Source organism: Cherax quadricarinatus, chromosome 10 (assembly GCF_038502225.1).
Source record: "Cherax quadricarinatus isolate ZL_2023a chromosome 10, ASM3850222v1, whole genome shotgun sequence".
In the NCBI taxonomy this organism is placed as follows: Eukaryota; Metazoa; Arthropoda; class Malacostraca; order Decapoda; family Parastacidae; genus Cherax; species Cherax quadricarinatus.
In genome coordinates, this window is record NC_091301.1 from 33,891,515 (window position 1) to 33,915,034 (window position 23,520).

Sequence of the window (23,520 nt, forward strand, 5' to 3'; positions counted from 1 at the left end):
ATGTCGTGTTAAGAGGAATTTCTTGTTAAGCCCATGAAACTCTCTTCCACACTCAGGACATGGCAGTGGCGTTCCTAAATCCCCAGATATAGAGACACTGCCTGCCCCTGAGGGATTAAGGCGGGGGACACAGTGGGACTTGAGCAGGGCAGACGCTGAAGGGGAGCACCTCACCAGGGGACTGCGCCACGACAGCCTCTGAAATACACAAAGGCATCGTCACACCCCTGGTATGGCTCCCCTTACACCTTTAAATACAGTATCTTAATTAACTTTAATAAACTCTTGCATCTTTATCGATTCCATTTCTTACCATCGTCTTTTATTTTGCTTATGTAATTACTTTCCACTTTTGCCTACACTCTCATCATATCATAAAAGTCAATGAACAGGTATTTTTTTAATGTTTAAAAACACATGTGCACTACAACCTTATAAAAAGACTATTTCAAAAAACCTAATAGAAGTACTGCATAGTACTTTCTAAACTTCAAACATTGAAAAACTTCATATCATTCCACCACTGCATATCCAATAATCCAAATATATGTCAGGATATTCTATTAACTTACATTTGACCATTTGTCTTCATCAACTTCACAACCAAGTTACATTAATGTGGGAATCATTAGTTGTAGTTACTCTTAAGTGTTAATGATGATGTGCTACATTACCTCCACATTTTATCAACACAGTATAAATACAGCTGCTTTTCACCACAACACATAGAGGTCATTTTATCATTGTTCTCTGTACAAAATCAATGCCCTTACTGTGCTGGAAGAAAATTTCTATCGGCTCACTTCAACATTACACTGGTTACAATCACAGGTACAAGGTTACCAAAAACAAGCCTATGACAATCAGAAATGATAAAAGTAATAACATAGATGCCTGAAAGATATTCAAAGTGGCATACTAGTTCTCTTCTAAATACTGTACAGTATGTGGACACAACAGTATACATTATTACATATTATAATTATTATTATCAAGAGAGAGTGCTAAACCCAACAGCATACAGTTCCTTTAGTTATGTTAATGTATGGCAGTGTTTGCATACTTATTATGAGAGGAAGGTTATCTGCTATCTGTGACTACCTACTTTTTTTGCTACAGAAGCAGACTTTTACTTTTGGTTTCCCATACTCAGTGATTAGTGTCCAGGGTCCACCATTAATGTGAACAAATGCTTTTTTTTTTTTTTCCAAATGATTTAAGCTCTGTTTTGTGTGTGTGTGTGTGTAGCTTTCAGCTGTGGCTCATGATCTCCCACTGAAGTCATTTCCCCCATATTCAGCCTTTACAATTCATATTTCTTAACTCTAAAATCCATTTTACAACATGTCTATGAACCATTTCCATTTTATCAATATAATTTTGTAAAGACACTACAACTATATATACAAGTATTCTAATTTTACTTATATGTTAGGACACATTTTACTAACATTTCACCAACATGTATTGTATCTAAATGCTATTTTGAAGTCAGGTGTAACTAACATGGAGCACTGGTTAAGATGTTAATTAACCCTTTCAGGGTCTGTGCCGTAGATCTATGGCTTTACGTTGAGGGTCCAAACCGTAGATCTACGCCATGAGCTCAACTCACTCTGATAAGCTGTGAGCGGTAAATTTGGGCCTAGATATGAGAGAATACATTTATGTGGTATGTGTGCACCACATAAAACAAATCCTGCAGCACACAGTGCATAACGAGAGAAAAAACTGAGACCGTAATTTTCTATTAAAACAGCGACTTTGCAGTGTTTTTTCCTATACTTTTTATAGTTGTATTTGTAATTTCTTGGTCTCATTTGATAGAATGGAAGATATAGTACAGAAATAGGGATGATTTTGATTGGTTTTTGTATTGAAAATGACTTGAAACTGAGCTCAAAGTAGCAGGAATGTTAAATTTTTGCCGATGTTTAAGAGTAGACAAATGACCTCACACGTCTAATACACGCCAACTGGTGGGTCTGATATACGTTCACAAATGTACTGACATTACAGTGGACCCCCGGATAATGATCAGCTCCCAACTCGACCAATTATGTAAGTTTAATTTTGTAAGTGCTTTAGTAGGCGTATATTTAGGGGTCTGAAATGGACTAATCTAATTCACAATATTTCTTATGGGAACAAATTCAGTTTATAACGGCACCCAAACAGACTTCTGGATTGAAATAATATCGTTATGCGGGGGTCCACTGTATTTATACAATTCCGTATTACAATATTGCATGACAGTAAATCTTCTATTTTTGGGTATGAATAAAAATTCATTATGTGAATTAAAAATCAAAAAGGAATTCATTTGAAAAGCCTGAAAACATAACTAATGAACAGAGGAAATGTTAGTTTAGTGCCAGAAATGCCTGCATTGTTTATTTGGGACCCTATTTTGAACTTTGCACTAAATTTGCCAAATTACCAATTTCCAATCACTTTATTTTGTAGTTGAAACAGCTGAGTTCGTGATTTCTTGTGCTCAATCGATAGAATAGAAGCAATACTAGTGAAATAGCTAAGAATCTGATCGACTGGTAAAATGGGAGTCAAAGTCAGCAAAATCGCCAATGCGTAAATATCGCTGACATATCAAAATTCGCGAGAGCATAATTTCGTTAATTTTCCATTAAATTTCGTACTTTTTGTTTTATTACCTTCAGAAAAAGATTCTCTACCATTTCATAAGAAAAAATAACAAAATTATTTTTTGAAAATTCTTGGACACTGGTGTGCACTTCGAAATTTGGCCTCTGGACCCTGAAAGGGTTAAGGAAACATTTTGCCAAAAGTAACTTCTTCATTCTGAATACAGAGACAACTAAGAAACAAGTATATACACATGTAGTGGCAGAAGTGCCCCTCACAGACTGGCAGAAATCCTAGTTAAGCACCTTGCCAAACTGTTAGTGCTGTTAGGTAAGATAAGTAAAGCACACTTACAATATTCATATCTGTTATATCACATTACAGATTACAACATTAACCCTTCCAGGGTCGACAGGCCCTCTCCCATACTTTTCTCAGGGTCGAAAAATATTTAAAAAAAAAAAAAAAAAAAAAAAAATTCTTATGAAAAGATTTTTTTTTTCCAACTTTATAGGCTAAAGAAAAAATTTTGCCATCAATACTTACCGAGATATGGAGACGTGAAGTTGACAGAAATTGAACAGCATATGGCAACATCGCTGACTGCCGGTCACCCAGCAATCATTTATTTTGTTCTGTTCCACTTTTTTCTACTATTTTTTAATGTTTTTTCTTTTCAAATAACTTTTATGGCCTGTGAGACCAACATGAGCACTATTTTGTAAATATTTACTCTTTCTATACTACACAAACACTGTTGTCATTATATTGTTTTCAAAACATGTTTACACAAACAAACAACATAAAACATACAAAACATCCATACTTATTACTGCACCTATTACATACATAGAACACTTAACTCTGATATTAACCCTCCCCTCAAACATCTCCTTGCCAACCTCAACAGAACACATGACCATAACACAAGGCACAGATCACTCTTTGATGTTCCTCGTGTCCATCTCACGCTATGCAAAAACTCAATGCACATAAAAGAAACACTACCTGTTTATAAATTCAAGTCTCTTCTCAAAGATCACTTACTCATCCAAAACCAAATAAATACTGAATAACTGAACCTTATAAATTGTATATCTTAAATGTTTCTCACAATTATATCACATAAATGTTAAACCTAAGACCCAATCTAACTTTGTTATTTCTTAAATACACTACCTAACAGAATACTCCATTCTACTGAATGTACAGCAATGCATGCAACCATATGACCTGTCTTTGTAATACTCATTTGTGCTTTATTGTTATCTGTTTACAATAATGTTTTATCACTGATTACATCATTGCTTAGTTAATCTTAAGTTAATTTTAAGCCTGCCCGTAATGCTATGCATACAAGTGGCTTTGGCATGCTGCTCTTACCTGTATTTTTTTGTACCTCTGTATGTTCAAATTACTATTTTTCTATATTTTATATACACATATACAGTCACAGGATGTGTTTCTAGAAGTTCTGCAGCCTGTGGAAGTCTTTGAAACAAGGTGTTATGCACAGTGGTGTTTTATACTCCTCACACATAAAACGAGTGTCTGCGTTGTTGTGGGCGTTTTTTTTTTTTTTTGTATGTGTACAGATGAAACACCTCTTCTGAGCCTTTTTCTTGAAAGCAGTAGCAGGCAGTTCCATTAGGAAGTGATCACCAGCCCTCAGACTAGAAGGTAGTTGTTGATAATTTAGTGGGCGGTTTTCTATTGCAGGTGTTGTTCCATGGTACTTGAATATTGTATTTGTCTGATGACAAACAAAATTTGCCATATAGTGGTTTGATTCTGGTCCTCATCTTATACATATTATAAGCATTGAGCATGGAAATGTCCAGAAGATGGAAAAATAGTTTTATGTACCACTTATAACTCTTGCAAACAAAATCAGCAAACCCAATCTGCATGCCACATTTGTCCACTGAATGCATATTGAGGGTGTAGTCCATCACAGCTGCAGGTTTTCGAATGGGTTCATTGGTCTCTCTATTCTGCCTGCCAGTGTTTGTCATTTCATTAGGGTGAATTGATGACAAAAGTGTCACATCTCATTTGTCATGCCACCGAAATGCCATGATGTCATTGGCAGCAAACGCCTGCACCTCACCTCTATGAGTGCCAGCGTCAAACCTGGGCATATGCTTATGATTTGCACGCACTGTGCCACACATCTGTCATGTTCACTCGCAAAAAAAATCACCGAGTAAGGGGATTGTGTTCCAGTTATCAGTAAATAATATATGCCCCTTACCAAGATATGGTTCCATCATTGTTCTAACCACATCATCAGAGATGCCCAATAACTTCCTGGTATTGTGCAATGTATTACTTCCAGTGTACACAATAATATCCAATACAAGACCACTGTAGCAGTCACAAAGCACAAACAACTTTATACTGCAGCATTTCCTCTTGCTTGGTATATACTGCTTGAACAACAGTCTACCTTAGAAGAGAATCAAAGACTCATCAACAGCAAGCTTCCTGAAGGGGTAAAAATACATATCGAATTTCTGTTTCAGATACACAAACACATTCCTAATCTTATAAAACCTGTCGTTTCTGTCAGGCTTGGTTTTATCTGAGAAGCGTAGCATACGCAATAGTAGCACAAATCGATTCACTCGTATTATATCACTGAAACCTGGGGTTGCAATCAGGCGGTCAGCTGACCAGTATAATTTGACACTGTGCTTATACACATGTGGCATAAGCATTATTGTGGCAAAGAAAAGATACATCTCAGCCACAGTTGTCTCCTTCCACTGGTGTAGGCATGATTTTGGTGAAAGTATTGTGTGTACCAGGGTGTAATCGAAGTATATGTTGCCTTCCCTGACAATAATTTCCATCGGGGTTCATCAAAGAATAGCTCGAAACATTCTAGTTCAGTGGCATTATTCCCAAGTGTACAAGATGGCTGTATTCCACTTTGGCTTTCATCAAACTGATGGTGATTGGGAACAAAACTGTCAGCTTCCTGCCAAACCCAGGTGTGGTCTGCTGGTGGATACTGGATATTGACAGGTGGCTGTGGTTGTGGAGGTTGGTGTGGTTGGTGAGTGGGGGATGGTGGCCTTTGTTGTAGTTCAGCTGAGTCAGTGGCATGGGTAGCAGCATGGCCCACTGCTGTTGCCTCACGGCTGACACCATCACTAGATGCATGTATTATGGCCATTTGTTTTGGTCACAACCCCATCAAAACCTTGAAACTCATCTTCACTAACACTTCTATCTGTATTAAAACTGTCACTGGGGAACATAAGTGTCCCAATTCGCCGAGGAGTAAGGAGTTTCTTACCGCGAGGCATGGTGAACAAGGTGTACTAAAATGGCATTCCCACAATGCACCACTGGGTGCCCGATTTTTTTCCTAGTGCGCACACTGACCACACACACCGATTCTCTCCCATCTAGGCCTACCAGTCGTTTCCCGCTTGATTTGAAGGCGCTAGAATTTATGCGTGCAAGTACGTCAATAACCCTGGCACGTAAAACGTACTAGTACATCGGAAACCTTGAAAGGGTTAAGAATAAAAGGCTCACAAGTTTTGAGATAACGGCCCTGTTCACTAATGTGCTTGCAGGTCAAGCTTTAAGACCTCATCTGCTACAAAGTAAATGATGATCTGCACCTCCACATACTGGCCCAAGATTTTATTGACCTAGTAGAACTTTGTGTGAATTATAACCAGTTTAGATTAGAGGGACATGCATATAAACAACAATTTGGCTTTGAAATGAGCTCACCAATTAGCACAGTCCTCCCTAATTCATACATAGAACACATGAAAACAACTTGCATCATACCAAACATTCCTAAAACTTATAAATAGGTGAGCTATATAGATGATATCCTAGTCATTTAGCTGAGAAGACTCAACAAGCAAAACATTCTTAATGCTATTTATAGCCTAGAATCAACCATCAAATACACAGAAGAGAAGAGATAACTGCTTACAATTTCTCAATGAATTACTCACCTAAAGTATTTGTACCTGGGGTTCAACCACAGCCAACCATCTTACACCTTTAATAACCCAAGAAAAAGATTCTTTGCAGATGATTACCAGCTCCTGTGCTAGACAGTACACCCCACCACTTTTCAAAAACCTTAACTTACTAAATATATGAGACATGCGCTCATATTACTCTACCTACTACATATACAGAACATTAAACTCCAATATAAATCCTCCACTTAAACTTCTCCTTGATAGCTACAACAGAACTCAATACAAGGCATAAGGCACTCTTCAACATTTCTCGTGTCAGTCTCACACTGTGCAAAAATTCAATGCACATAAAGGGCCCGAAGATCTGGAATTTACTATCTGGACCAGTAAAAGATCCCTTGACCACTTGTAAATGTAGGACTTTGCTTAAAAATCATCTTATCTCAGAATACTAACCAAACCAACCAAAACAACTTCAAATTAGTTATTATATTATATGACCTCTAGTCTATTAAACATCTGCTAATCCATGAAATATTACTGCTTGAACCAATAATTTTAATATTGATTTCATTATGTGTAACTTCAAGATTATTCTTCTTATAAACCTCCACCTTGACTACCTCACATCAGTATTAACCCTTTCAGGGTCCGTCCCGTAGATCTACGGCTTTACGTTCAGGGTCCAAACCGTAGATCTACGCCATGAGCTCAGCTCACTCTGATAAACTGTGAGTGGTACATTTGGGCCTAGATATGAGAGAATACATCTATGTGGTATGTGTGCACCTCATAAAACAGATCCTGCAGCACACTGTGTATAATGAGAGAAATAAAATGAAATCATGATTTTTCGATTAAAACAGCAACTTTGCAGTGTTTTTTGTATGTTTTTTATAGTTGTATTTGCGATTTCTTGGTCTCATTTGATAGAATGGAAGACATATTACAGAAATAGAGATGATTTTGATTGCTTTTAGCACTGGAAATGGCTTGAAACTGAGCTCAAAGTAGCAGAAATGTTAAATTTTTGCCGATATTCAAGAGTAAACAAACGACCTCACACGTCTAATACACATCAGCTGGTGGGTCTAATATACATTCACAAATATGGTGATGATATTTATACAATTATTACAGTATTGCATAACAGTAAATCTTCTATTTTTTGGTGTAAATAAAAATTCATTATGTGAATAAAAAATCAAAATGGAATTTATTTGTAAAGCCTCAAAACATAACTAATGAACAGAGGAAATGTTAGTTTAGTGTCAGGAATGCCTACATTGTTCATTCTGGACCCTATTTTGAAATTGGAATATTTTGAACTTTGTGTTAAATTGGCCAAATTAACAATTTCCGATCACTTTATTTTGTAGTTGAAACAGTTGACTTGGCGATTTCTTGTAAATTAGATTAGTTCGCTTCAAGCCCCCAAAAATACACTTACAAAAGCACTTACAATAATACACTTACATAATTGTTCGAGTTGAGAGCTATACGGAACTCGGGGTACCACTATACTTTACCCCACAGGGGAGGAGAGAGGTTCCTTCTCTAAATCTACAGGAAAGCATATCATAGAACAACTTTATACTTTTATTTCCAGCAAGTCAACAGGGCCAAGAAGTGAGTCACGAGCTCCTAGGATCCTCCGTCCACAATACTTAAAAGAAGAATGTGAATGCCTTAAATAAGCCTTCCTACAGCTTTATTTTCCACCATGTCAACAGCTTCAGAAAGAGAGCCATGCATATCCTCAACAGAAAGAACACAGACAGCAGAATTACCTGCCAAATGCTTCATTTTACCAGTGAGTAATATGGCTTCTAATGTATCATCGCTAATGATGGACAACACATGGAAACAGCCACCAACACCTCAACCTCTATCAAAGACTGTAAAAAAAAAAAAAGATAAAAGAATAGAGAAAATATCATCAACCCTGCAGAGGCTGCAACAAACAATATGTAGGTGAAACATCAAGACAACATGAACACCATAATCAAAATAACTCTTGCACAGAACAGCAGTGGAAGACATCATGAAATTCAATGAAGCCAAGCTAATAATTCTTGAAAATGATTTGTGCAGATGCCAGTACCTGGAAGTAGCAATGATAGCAACATCCTACCACAGAAATCAGGAAGCTATAGAATATCTAGAATTATGGTCAAATGATTGCTACACATTAACCCTTTCAGGGTCCGTCCCGTAGATCTACGGCTTTATGTTCTGGGCCCAAACCGTAGATTTACGCCATGAGCTCAGCTCACTCTGATAAACTGTGAGTGGTAAATTTGGGCCTAGATATGAGGGAATACATCTTTGTGGTATGTGTGTACCACATAAAACAAATCCTGCAGCACACTGTGTATAATGAGAGAAAAAAACTGCAACCATGATTTTCGATTCAAACAGCGACTTTACAGTGTTTTTTCATATGTTTTTTATAGTTGTATTTGTGATTTCTTGGTCTCATTTGATAGAATGAAAGACATATTACAGAAATAGAGATGATTTCAATTGCTTTTAGCACTGGAAATGGTTTGAAACTGAGCTCAAAGTAGCGGAAATGTTAAATTTTTGCCGATGTTCAAGAGTAAACAAACAACCTCACACGTCTAATACACACCAGCTGGTGGGTCTAATATACATTCACAAATGTGGTGATGATATTTATACAATTATTACAATATTGCATAACAGTAAATCTTCTATTTTTTGGCGTAAATAAAAATTCATTATGTGAAGCCTCAAAGCATAACTAATGAACAGAGGAAATGTTAGTTTAGTGCCAGGAATACCTACATTGCTTATTCTGGACCCTATTTTAAAATTGGAATATTTTGAACTTTGTGTTAAATTGGCCAAATTACCAATTTCCTATCACTTTATTTTGTAGTTGAAACAGTTGACTTGGCGATTTCTTGTGCTCAATCAATAGAATAGAAGTAATACTAGTGAAATAGCTAAGAATTTGGTCGACTGGAATAATGTAATTGGCCTAAAATGGGAGACAAATTCGGCAAAATCGCCGATTCGTAAATATCGCTGACACATCGAAATTCGCGAGAGCATAATTTCGTCAATTTTCCAGCAAATTTCGTACTTTTTGTTTTATTACCTTCACAAAAAGATTCTCAACCATTTCATAAGAAAAAAAAAAAATTTTTTTAGTTCTTGGACACTGGGGCACCACTTCAGATTTTGGCCTTGGACCCTGAAAGGGTTAATACTGTCATTGAGTGACAACAGTGCACCACCGAACACTGAAGGAGGTCTATCAGCCTACTCACATTTACATTTGTCCAGCCATCTGAGATTACCCAAAATATAAATGTTAATATGTTACTCCACTGCCAACAGGGCCTCTCAAACTGGATTCATCTCACTAACGCTGCACTACGGCTACCTCTACTACTATTCTCTCACAGCTTTCCACCTAACTCCCAGCCACTGTATATACTCACTTCTTAGTTGTCTCTGTATAAGGATTGAAGAAGCCACTTACAGAAAAACATTTTTTTAACCCTTTCAGGGTTTCGGCCGTACTAGTACGGCTTACGATCCAGAGTTTTTGGCGAACTAGTACGCCTAAATTCTAGCGCCCTCAAATCTAGTGAGAGAAAGCTGGTAGGCTTACATATGAAAGAATGGGTCTATGTGGTCAGTGTGCGCAGTATAAAAAAAAAATCCTGCAGCACACAGTGTGTAATGAGAAAAAAAATCTTTGACCGTGTTTTTGGATTAAAACAGCGACTTTGCACTATATTTTCGTATGGTATTTATTGTTGTATTCTAGTTTTCCTGGTCTCATGTTATAGAATGGAAGACATATTACAGAAATTGAGATGATTTTGACTAGTTTTACAAAGAAAAGTACCTTGAAATTGAGCTCAAAGTAGCAGAAATGTTCGATTTTTACCAAAGTTCAAAAGTAAACAAATCATGCTAAGCATCCAATACACGTCAACTGGTGAGTCTAATATTCTTTCACAAGTGCGCTGATATTATTTATACCATTTTTTACACTAATGCAGTAGTCTGCCTAACAGTAAATCTTCTATTTTTTGTGAGAATAAAAATTCGAAGTGGAAAGCAAAAGAATGTAACAGGAGCATTGGGACGTGACTAATGAACAGAGGAAATGTCATTTTAGTGCCAGGAATGTCTTTCGTGTTTATTCTGGAACCTATTTGGAAATTGGCATCATTTGAAATTTGTGTGAAATTGGCAAAATTGCTAAATTTTGACCACTGTATTGGATAGTTGAAATCGGTAAATGGGTGGATTCTTGCACTCATTCGATAGAAAAAATGCAGTTCTAGTGAAATAGTTATGATTTTTGTCGACTAGTACAGTGGAATTGGCTGAAAATAGGGCTCAAAGTGGGCAAAATCGCCGATGCATAAACATCGTCGAGACTGTTAACTTCACGAGAGCATAATTCCGTACGTTTTCCATCAAATTTCATACTTTTGGTGTCATTATGAACGGGAAAAGATTCTCTATCTTTTCATAAAAATATTTTTTTTTTTTTTAAATTTGGGCGACCCCAAGAACAACTCTCTGAGAGGGCCTGTCGACCCTGAAAGGGTTAAGCTCAGTTTCAAGCCATCGTCAGTACGAAAACCAATCAAAATCATTTCTATTTCTCTAGTATATCTTCCATTTTATCAAATGAGACCAAGAAATTGCAAATAGAACTGTAAAAAACATACAAAAAAACACTGCAAAGTTGCTGTTTTAATCAAAAATTTTGGTCTCAGTTTTCTTTCTCTCATTATGCACTGTGTGCTGCAGGAGTTGTTTTATGTGGTGCACACATACCACTTAGATGTATTCTCTCATACCTAGGCCCAAATTTACCACTCACAGCTTATCAGAGTGAGCTGAACTCATGGCACAGATCTACGGTTTGGACCCTCAACATAAAGCCGTAGATCTATGGCACGGACCCTGAAAGGGTTAATAATCACTCTTTGCCACATTAAATGTCTTATTTTACATTAATATAGACATTTTCATTAATCCATCTATTATATCTTAAAAATTATATAAGAAACACATTACATAGTATATAAACATGCAATGTTTAATATATGTGATATATATTTAATAATCACTCTTTGCCACATTAAATGTCTTATTTTTACATTAACCTTTTGACTGTTTCAGTCGTATATATACGTTTTACGAGCCACCGTGTTTGATGTATATATACTCATAAATTCCGGCGACTTCAAATCAAGTAGGAGAATGCTGGTAGGCCCACGTGTGAGAGAATGGGTCTGTGTACATATAAAAAGAATCCTGCAGCACACATTGCATAATGAAAAAAAAACTCCGACCGCTTTTTTTAATTAAATCGCGGACTTTAAGGTGTATTTTTGTAGTTTTTATAGCTATATTCTCGTTTTTGTAGTTACATTTGATAGAATGGAAAACCTATTATAGAAATGGAGGTGATTTTGATTGGTTTTACTATGAAAAGAACCTTGAAATGGAGCTCAAAGTAGGGGAAATGTTTGATTTTTGCCGATGTTGACGAGTCAACAAATGATGCCATTGTCCAACAAATGTCCAACAAGCCATTCTAATATGCAGTCATGAATAAGTTGATTTTATTTATACAATTATTACAATATTGCAGTAGTCTGCAAAACAGGAAATCTTCTATTTTTTGTTTGAAAAAAATTTGAAATAGAAAGCAAAAGTAATATCAGAGGGGCCTGGAGATGTGACTGATGAACAAAGAAAATGTTATTTTAGAGCCAGCAATGTCTGCATTGTTCATTCTGGACCCTATTTTGAAATTGGCATGTTTTTTAATTTGCATGAAATTGACCAAATTGCCAATTTCTGACAACTTTAGTGGATAGTTGAAATTGCTAAATGGGCAGTTTTTTGTGCTCAATCGATAGAACAAATGGAGTTCAAAAGAAATAGCTATGAGTTTGGTCAACTGGAACAATGAAATTAGCCGAAAACAGGGCTCAAAGTGGGTGAAATTGCCGATTCGTAAATATCGCCAAGGTTGCTAGCTTTGTGAGAGCCTAATTCCGTAAGTTTTCCATCAAATTTCATACTTTTGGTGTCAATACCATCGGGAAAAGATTTTCTATCATTTCATGAGAATTTTTTTTTTCCAAATATTTTGTGACACCAGGAGACACCTCAGGATTAGGGGTTGCAACAGTCAAACAGTTAATGATACATGACTAGGTAAGGTCAAAAAATTTATTTTCTTACTTAGGGAAATAAGCTTACATCAGTGTAATTCTCTCACACTGCAAATTCTAGGTATGTATACACTGCTGTGAGGTCCTGTGACCTTACAATTACCTAGGTCATAACTCTTGACCTACAAGTCAGATTAAGCTAAGATTTAGATACGAGTTCAGAATATTTTATACACCAGGAATCCCCAAAGGGGCGGGAGGGCATCCTCCAGTTCTTACGCCAATTATTTTTCTTCTCTTTTTTGGTTTCCTTCCAAAATTGATTTCATTCATAAAATGAAAAGACCTCTTCCAATCGTCACAGAGACACTTAAGTGTGTAGGTGTACACACTGCAAATTTTGTGAATACAGTGGACCCCCTGTTCGCGAAGCCATCGGTATCCGATAAATCCAGTATCCGAAGCATTATATCGCAAAAAATTTGCCTCGGTTCCCGTTACAAAACCCGGTATGCGATACGATTCGTACGAGACGGGTCCAGTGTTTACAAGCCAGCAAGTGTGCGCGCATCTAAGGATACATTCGGTACATTCAATATTATCCATATTATCACTGTTTTTGGTGCTTGTTTCTGCAAAATAAGTCACCATGGGCCCCAAGAAAGCTTCTAGTGCCAACCCATCGAGACCAAGGGTGCTAATGACTATTGAAATTAAGGAAATGTGTGTAAAGTGGCTTGAAGTGCAAACCTTTTTTGATGAAAATCACCCTGACACAGCTACTGCAAGTCGTGTTGGCAACCTGTACACTGACAATGTTGTGAACCACTTTAGGGAAGTCATAAAGGAACGAGAGGTACAGGCCTCTATGGACAGATATGTTGTGCGACAGAAGTCCAGTGACTCTCAAGCTGGTCCTAGTGGCATTAAAAGAAGAAAAGAAGTAACAACGGAAAAGGACTTGCTACCTCAAGTCCTAATGGAGGGGGATTCCCCTTCTAAACATTAAAAACTTCGACACTCTCCCCTCCTCCCATCCCATCAATCATCACCAGATCTTCATAAAAGGTAAGTGTCAATTATTCTATTGTGATTATTGTTAGTGTAATTATTATATTGCATTAACCCTTTCAGGGTCCGTCCCATAGATCTATGGCTTTACGTTCAGGGTCCAAACCGTAGATCTATGTCATGAGCTCAGCTCACTCTGATAAACTGTGAGTGGTAACATTTGGGCCTAGATATGAGAGAATGCATCTATGTGGTACGTGTGCACCACATAAAACAGATCCTGCAGCACACTGTGTATAATGAGATAAAAAAACTGAAATCATGATTTTCCAATTAAAACAGCGACTTTGCAGTGTTTTTTCGTATGTTTTTTATAATTGTATTTGCGATTTCTTGGTCTCATTTGATAGAATGGAAGACATATTACAGAAATAGAGATGATTTTGATTGGTTTTAGCACTGGAAATGGCTTGAAACTGAGCTCAAAGTAGCGGAAATGTTAAATTTTTGCCGATATTCAAGAGTAAACAAACCACCTCACACGTCTAATACACGCCAGCTGGTGGGTCTAATATACATTCACAAATATGGTGATGATATTTATACAATTATTACAGTATTGCATAACAGTAAATCTTCTGTTGTTTGTTGTGAATAAAAATTCATTATGTGAATAAAAAAACAAAATGGAATTTATTTGTAAAGCCTCAAAACATAACTAATGAACAGAGGAAATGTTAATTTAGTTCCAGGAATACCTACATTGTTTATTCTGGACCCTATTTTGAAATTGGAATATTTTGAACTTTGTGTTAAATTGGCCAAATTAACAATTTCCCATCACTTTATTTTGTAGTTGAAATAGTTGACATGGCTATTTCTTGTGCTAAATCGATAGAACAGAAGTAATACTAGTGAAATAGCTAAGAATTTGGTTGACTGGAATAACGTAATTGGCCTAAAATGGGAGTCAAAGTCGGCAAAATCGCCGACACATCAAAATTCGCGAGAGCATAATTTCGTAAATTTTCCATCAAATTTCGTACTTTTTGTTTTATTACCTTCACAAAAAGATTCCCTACCATTTCATAAGAAAAAATAAAATTTTTTTTTGAAAATTCTTGGACACTGGGGCACCACTTCAGATTTGGGCCTTGGACCCTGAAGGGGTTAAACTTAACATATCATGTGGTAAAAGTTTTTTTTTTTTCATACTTTTGGGTGTCTTGCACGGATTAATTTGATTTCCATTATTTCTTATGGGGAAAATTGATTCGCTTTCCGATAATTTTGGTTTATGATGAGCTTTCAGGAACGGATTAATATCGTGAACCGGGGGTCCATTGTAGTTAGCTCCTCTTGAATGCAAGTATATTTCTGTTTAAAGGCTTCAGTTTTTAATGGCTGATGCATCTTAGAGTTAGGATACTTGTCAGCACCTTTATTATAACTTGGAATCAAAAAGAGTCCCTGTAATAACAAAAGAATGCCTCTTCTGCTTGGCTTCAAACTTTTAGAACTGATATGTTCTGTTTGCCCATGTTATTAAATAAATTGTCATAATGAAACTCATTCAGGGACATACAGTGCCCCCTCCCCCTTCCCTTGATATAATAGTCGGCGGATTTTGTAATATTCAGAAATCACATTTTTTTCAGTCGAAACATTAGCTCGGTGATCGTCTTTGAGCTAATTTTCATTTATTGTACAGTATTTCTAAATTTTCATTTAGTATTTATTTTTAGTTTCCCTGCGCTGTATAATTTTATACACCTTTATGTAGTAGTTAGTACATTATTAACCCTTTCAGGGTTTGTGCCGTACTAGTATGCATAAATTCTAGCGCCTTCAAATCTAGTGAGAGAAAGCTGGTAGGCCTACATATGAAAGAATGGGTCTATGTGGTCAGTGTGCACAGTATAAAAAAAAATCCTGGAGAACACAGTGCATAATGAGAAAAAAAAAACTCTGACCGTGTTTTTGGTTTAAAACAGCAACTCTGCAGTGCATTTTTGTATGATATTTATGGTTGTATTCTAGTTTTCCTGGTCTCATTTTATAGAATGGAAGACATATTACGGAAATTGAGATGATTTTGACTGGTTTCACAATGAAAAGTACCTTGAAATTGAGTTCAAAGTAGCAGAAATGTTCGATTTCTGCCAAAGTTCAAAAGTAAACAAATCATGCCATGTGTCCAATACACGTCAACTGTTGAGTCTAATATTCTTTCACAAGTGCGCTGATATTATTTATACCATTTCTACACTAATGCAGTAGTCTGCATAACAGTAAATCTTCTATTTTTTGTGAGAATAAAAATTCAAAGTGGAAAGCAAAAGAAATACAAGAGGGGCGTGGGGACGTGACTATTGAACAGAGGAAATGTTATTTTAGTGCCAGGAATGTCTGACTTGTTTATTCTGGACCCTATTTGGAAATTGGCATCTTTTGAAATTTGTGTGAAATTGGCAAAACTGCCAATTTCTGACCACTTTATTGGATAGTTGAAATTGGTAAATGGGTGATTTCTTGTACTCATTCGATAGAAAAAATGGAGTTCTAGTGAAATAGTTATGATTTCTTTGACTGGAACATGGGAACAGGCCGAAAATAGGGCTCAAAGTGAGCAAAATTTATGTGTAAACATCGTCAAAACCGCTAACTTCATGAGAGCATAATTCCGAAAATTTTCCATCAAATTTCACACATTTGGTGTCATTATGATCAGGAAAAGATTCTCTATCATTTCACAGGATTTTTTTTTTTTCGAAAAATTTCCAACCCTGGGAACAAGTTTAGGAGAAGGCCTGCTGACCCTGAAAGGGTTAACCCTTTGAGGGTCTAGAGGCCAAATCTCAAGAGTGACATCCAGGGTCCAAGAATTTTCAAAAAAAAATTTTTATTTTTTTTTTATTAAGAAATGGTAGAGAATCTTTTTCTGAAGGAAATAAAACAAAAAGTACGAAATCTGATGGAAAATTGACAAAAATTACGCTCTCACGAATTTTGCTGTGTCAAAAATATTTACACCAACGATTTTGCCGACTTTGACTTCCATTTTAGGCCAATTACATTACAGTGGACCCCCGATTAACGATCTTTTTTCATTCCAGAAGTATGTTCAGGTACCAGTACTGACCGAATTTGTTCCCATAAGGAATATTGTGAAGTAGATTAGTCCATTTCAGACCCCCAAACATACACGTACAAACGCACTTACATAAATACATTTACATAATTGGTCGCATTTGGAGGTGATCGTTAAGCGGGGGTCCACTGTATTCCAGTCGACCAAATTCTTAGGTACAGTAAGGCCCCGCTTTAAGGCGTTTTGCCTCACGGCATTCCAGTAATACGGCGATGTCAAATTATGACCAAAATTTGCTATACGGCAAGCGGTCTTTCAAATACAGTGCCCCCACCCGGTTTGTTTACATCTTCCGTGACCACATCTATTATGTCAGTAAACTTTCCAAAATTTCAAGTGTTTTAAAGTTACTGCATATTTTATATGTATTCTGATAATTATACTTATGTGTACCTGTAATTAAATATACTTACACACTGTGCTGGTGTGCAGGTACACCTTAAAATCGCTAAGTCCCTCTCTACTCATGACGCTAATACTACTTAATAATAATCACTCTTGGGCACACTAAATGTCTTACTTTACATCAATATAGGCGTTTTCATTAATCCATCTATGATATTTTCCTCAAAATTATATATGAAACCTGTTACATAGCATATAAACATGATACATACACTCGCAGAATAAAAATTGATGTATACATGAGATTTATTTACAAAGCAGCTGTGTAGATAGTGTTGGAAGAATTATGTTTTCTCTAGTCAAACTGGGGGATAACTGTAGAAAAATATTCTTTTTGTATGCCTTTACTCTATGTATAGCAATTCACGACCCTTGTGGGTTTAGTGCTTTTATTAATAATAATAATAATAATAATAATAATAATAATATTATTATTATTATTATTATTAATATCTTCATTCACTCTAAAAATTTTGTGTTGCTGTTTGTTTATTCTGAACTAACTTGTACAACTTGTACACAATGTAAGAGTATTTGTATTGTGAGGTAATTATTATTATAATAAAAAAATATTGAGGTAAATGTTTTACAAACTCTTACAAACCTACGTGAATGAACTAGAAGTAGACACGTATTAATACGCATTTATTTCGCCTGATCAAGTGATCGTCCACTACCTGTTCAGTTTGTGTTCTTACATTGTCTGAACTCTGTATCTCATTCTCTCTCTCGTTTACTCTTTCGTTAACTAGTTGGCTCTCATTGACGATGGCGTCTAAGGTCAGCTGTGATAAAAGAGAAGTTGTAAGCCTCTTGCTTTAAGTGCCAAGTTAGAGGATGATGGTGTGCCATTCTGATTTTATTCAATAAACACCCTGCCACTCACCTCTCACACATTAATATTAATATTTTAAGGTAAGTAATAAGTGTACTCTGTGTATCTTACTTTTTATTGTGTTTTTAATGCCTATTTCTGTTGCTAACTTAATATAAGTTAGTGTAAACTTGTTGTCTGGCATTTATTGCATATTTTATGTGTGCTCTGATAATAATACTTGTGGCGCTGTGTGGTAGCCGGGTGGAGGGACAACATTACGTTTTCTCTGCTCAGCCATCAGAGAAAACGTTTATGAATCTGCGTTTGGCCCAGCCACTCCCTCACTCCGTTTTTGTTTACAATTTTCGGCACGAATTATTCATTACTTCTACCTTCGTTTATGATGGCATCTAAAGGTAGTTGTTAGAAGTGATTAAATTCAGTGAACAAGGTATGTCGATGTTAATAATATGGCTCTGGCCCACAGTGTAGGTAGCCGGTAGGTGTACCCCAGGCGGGCTACACCTACCGGCTACCTACACTAATTTCCTACAAATAACTACTACTCACCTCTCTTCCTATATTAAGACTAACACATATTTTAAGGTAAATAATGAGTGTACTGTATGTGTATTTTACCTCTCTGTGATGTTTTAAATATCGTATATTAACCCTTTGACTGTTTCAGGCCCCTCTCTGAAACTGTCATTCTATGTCGCCAAATATTCAAAAAAAAAAAAAATTATTTTTTCTTATGAAAATGTTAAGATTATTTTTCTGAGTGTTTTAGTCCCCAAAAAAAATTTTTGCCATTGGTACTTACCGAGATATAGAGCCGTGAAGTTTGCAGAAAATGAGCCGCGTATGGCAACAGCGGCGACTGCCGCTCACCTGGTAAACTTTAGTTTACTTGTATTTGAAGGTTTGTTGTTTTTTTCACTATTTTATTTTTTCACATAACTTATGTGGCCTATGAGACCAAAGTAAGGTGCAATGTATATATATACACTCGTTGTATACAACACAATAAGCACACAAACATAATTATCAATATATTGTTTACAAAACTTGTTTACACAAACAAACAATTCTTCTTCTTCTTCTTCTTCTTCTTCTTCTTCTTCTTCTTCTTCTCCTTCTTCTTCTCCTTCTTCTTCTTCTTCTCCTTCTTCTTCTTCTCCTTCTTCTTCTTCTCCTTCTTCTTCTTCTCCTTCTTCTTCTTCTCCTTCTTCTTCTTCTCCTTCTTCTTCTTCTCCTTCTTCTTCTTCTCCTTCTTCTTCTTCTCCTTCTTCTTCTCCTTCTTCTTCTTCTCCTTCTTCTTCTTCTCCTTCTTCTTCTTCTCCTTCTTCTTCTTCTCCTTCTTCTTCTTCTCCTTCTTCTTCTTCTCCTTCTTCTTCTTCTCCTCCTTCTCCTCCTCCTTCTCCTCCTTCTCCTCCTCCTCCTTGTGTGCGAGTGTGTGGCTTATAATTGTTTTGAGTCAGAAGTCGGCAGCTGTCAAAGTGACATATTATCTCATTAGTCACTACCCCTACCCCTGTCAAAACAATGGGGTCGGATGCTGCTTCCCCTCCTCCATTCTATCTAATTATCTTTCTCCCTCATTCTATATCTTTCAATCTGTCTCTCTTTCTGTCTGCCTATCTCTGTCTCACAGGTACACATAAATACAAGTATACATAGTGTAAATTACCTAGGATAACCCAAGAAATCCAGACAAAGTGCTATACTCTGCTTGAAGATGTGAGTAAACGTGATGACACAGTCTTGTGGCTCTCTCTGAGACAGAGAGCTAGATGGACAGACAGGGAGCTTGACAGAGAGACAAATAGACAGACAGAAATGTTTGTGTACCAGCAAAAACAAAGGGAGGCGATGGTCATGTAATATTACCCTCCTTTACGCTCATCAAAGTCAGCTCTTATCAGATGTTATCTCCCCTTATCTTGTCACTGTCATGGGGTGGACTTTTTTTTTTCTTGCTTCAAGGGAACAATATTATTACATCTTCTTCTTCCTCCTCCTCCTCCTCCTCTTCTCCTCCTCCTCCTCCTCCTCCTCCTCCTCTTCCTTCCCTCCTCCTCCTCCTCCTCCTCCTCTTCCTCCCCCTCCTCCTCCTCCATTGCTTTTGGTCTCAAACTCCTCCAAATCATGAAATTGATCTTCACTGACACTTCCATCTGTGTTAGAGCATCACTTGGGAAGAGAAGAGTCCCAGATTTGCTGGGGAATCACATATTTCTTACCACTAGACATGCTGAAAAATGACAACTGAAATGGCATTCCCACAATGCACCACTGGCTCCCCGATTTTTTTTATATGGTGCACACTGACCATGGAGACCCATTCTCTCACATGTGGGCCTAGCAGCTTTCTCCTGCTTGATTTGAAGCTGCTAGAATTTATGCGTATAAATACGTCAGAAACATTGGCTCGTAAGACGTATTTATACGTCGGAAACAGTCAAAGGGTTAAGTATGAGACGGGGAGCCAGGGCTACCTACACCTGGGGTACCTGCACCTGACTTCCTACAAATAAGTACTACTCACCTCCCTCCCTACATTAAGATTACAAATACTTTAAGATAAGTAATGAATTTACTGTGAATGTATTTTACTTTGCGTGTTTTTAATGCCTAGTTCTATTATTAACTTAATGTAATTTAGTGCAAACTTGTTGTCTGGCATTTATATGCATTTATAAATGGAACAAAATGGCGTTCTGCCTTCCGGCGATGTCTGCTTTCCGGCAACAGCCTGGAACCTAACCCGCCGTATAAGTGGGGCCCTACTGTATTTTGCTAGTTTTACTTCTATTTTATCAACTGAGCACAAGAAATTGCCCAGCCAACTTTTTCAACTACCCAATAATGATCGGAAATTGGTAATTTGACCAATTTAACACAAAGTTAAAAATATGGTCCAGAATGAACAAAGCAGGCATTCTTGGCACTAAAATAACATTTCATCTGTTTATCAGTTATATTTCCAGGCTTTTATCACACCAAAAAATAGAAGATTTATTGTTATGCAATATTGTAATACAGTGGACCCCCGCATACGGTTGGCCTTACATAACGTTAAATCCGCATACCGATACATTTTATCGCTAAGATTTTGCCTCGCATACCGCTAAAAAACCCGCTCAATGCTGTTCGTCCGAGACGCGTCTAATGTGCGGCCTGAGCCAGCCTCACATGTTCCGCCGGTGGCATTGTTTACAAGCCAGCCTCCGTGGTAACATCCAAGCATACAATCGTAACATTTCGTATTATTACAGTGTTTTTGGTGATTTTATCTGCAAAATAAGTGACCATGGGCCCCAAGAAAGCTTCTAGTGCCAACCCTGTGGTAAAAAGGGTGAGAAATATTATCGAAATACTGTGGTACCATGGTCAACTGCTGATGCTGCTGCTGCTGTAGCACTGTCAACTGCTGCTGCTGCTGTAGTACCGTCTGCTGCTGCTGTAGCATCGTCTGCTGCTGCTGTAGCATTGTCTGCTGCTGCTGTAGCACTGTCAGCTGCTGCTGCTGCTGCACTGTCAGCTGCTGCTGCAGCACTGTCAGCTGCTGCTGCTGCTGTAGCACCATCAGCTGCTGCTGCTGCTGTACCACCGTCAGTTGCTGCTGCTGCTGTTGTAGTACCGTCTGCTGCTGCTGCTGCTGTAGTACCGTCTGCTGCTGCTGCTGCTGTAGTACCGTCTGCTGCTGTTGTAGCATCGTCTGCTGCTGCTGTAGCATCATCTGCTACTGCTGTAGCACTGTCAGCTGCTGCTGCTGCTGTACCACCGTCTGCTGCTGCTGTACCACCGTCAGCTGCTGCTGCTGCTGTAGTACCGTCTGCTGCTGCTGCTGCTGTAGTACCGTCTGCTGCTGTAGTACCGTCTGCTGCTGTAGTACCGTCTGCTGCTGTAGTACCGTCTGCTGCTGTAGTACCATCTGCTGCTGCTGTAGCACTGTCAGCTGCTGCTGCTGCTGCTGTAGCACTGTCAGCTGCTGCTGCTGCTGTAGCACTGTCAGCTGCTGCTGCTGCTGCTGCTGCTGTAGCACTGTCAGCTGCTGCTGCTGCTGCTGCTGTAGCACTGTCAGCTGCTGCTGCTGCTGTAGCACCGTTGTTGGTGTGGCTTATTGAGAATACCAAGAAACAATTAACCCCAGAGGGTTAGCCACCCAGGATAACCCAAAAAAGTGTGTCATCGAAGACTGTCTAACTTATTTCCATTGGGGTCCTTAATATTGTCTCCCAGGATGCAACCCACACCAGTCGACTAACACCCAGGTGAACAGGGAAAAACGCCTGGAACTAGTGCTCATATTGGTGAATTTAAATCCAGCTGTTGCTGGATCAGTCAGCTGTTGCTGGACCAGTCAGCTGTTGCTGGATCAGTCAGCTGTTGCTGGACCAATCAGCTGTTGCTGGACCAGTCAGCTGTTGCTGGATCAGTCAGCTGCTGCTGCACCACGGTCAGCTGCTGTTGCACCATCAGCTGTTTCTGAACATGACTCGTCCCGAACCTGTCCGTCCAGCCTGAGCGCCTGCCTTGCCGTCATTGTTTACAAGCCAGGGTTGCCGGTTGCATGCATACATTCGATACATTTTGTATTATTCCATTATTTATAGTGCTTGTAACTGCTAAATAAGCCACCATGGGCCCAAAGAAAGCTTCTAGTGCCAACCCTGTGGTAAAAAGGGTGATAAATATTATCGTACCACAGTCAGCTGCTGCTGCACCACAGCTGCTGCTGCACCACAGCTGCTGCTGCACCACAGTTGCAGCTGCACCACAGTCAGCTGATAAATTGGACCAGTCAGCTGTTGCTGCACCACAGCTGCAGCTGCACCATGGTCAGCTGTTGCTGCACCCAGCTGCTGCTGCACCATGGTCATCTGCACCACAGCTGTTGTTGTTGCTGCACCACCATCAGCTGTATTACTCGAAGAAGTGGAGAGAGTGTTGTTGGTGTGGCTCGGTTAACCCCAGAGGGTTAGCCACCTAGGATAACCCAAGAAAGTCAGTGCATCATCGAGGACTCTCTAACTTATTTCCATTGGGGTCCTTAATCTTGTCTCCCAGGATGCAACCCACACCAGTCGACTAACACCCAGGTGAACAAGGAAAAATGCCTGGAACTAGTGCTCATATTGGTGAATTTAAAGCCAGCAAAGGTTGGTTTGAGAGATTTAAGAATCGTAGTGACATACACAGTGTGATAAGGCCTGTTCTGGAAGAAAATGCCAAACAGGACCTACAGTACTCAGGAGGAAAAGGCACTCCCAGGACACACTGTCTCATCAGTCATTGCTGCATCTTCAATAAAGGTAAGTGTCATTTATTCTTCATTTAGTAGAGTAGTACATGCACAATATATATTGTGCATGTACTACTCTA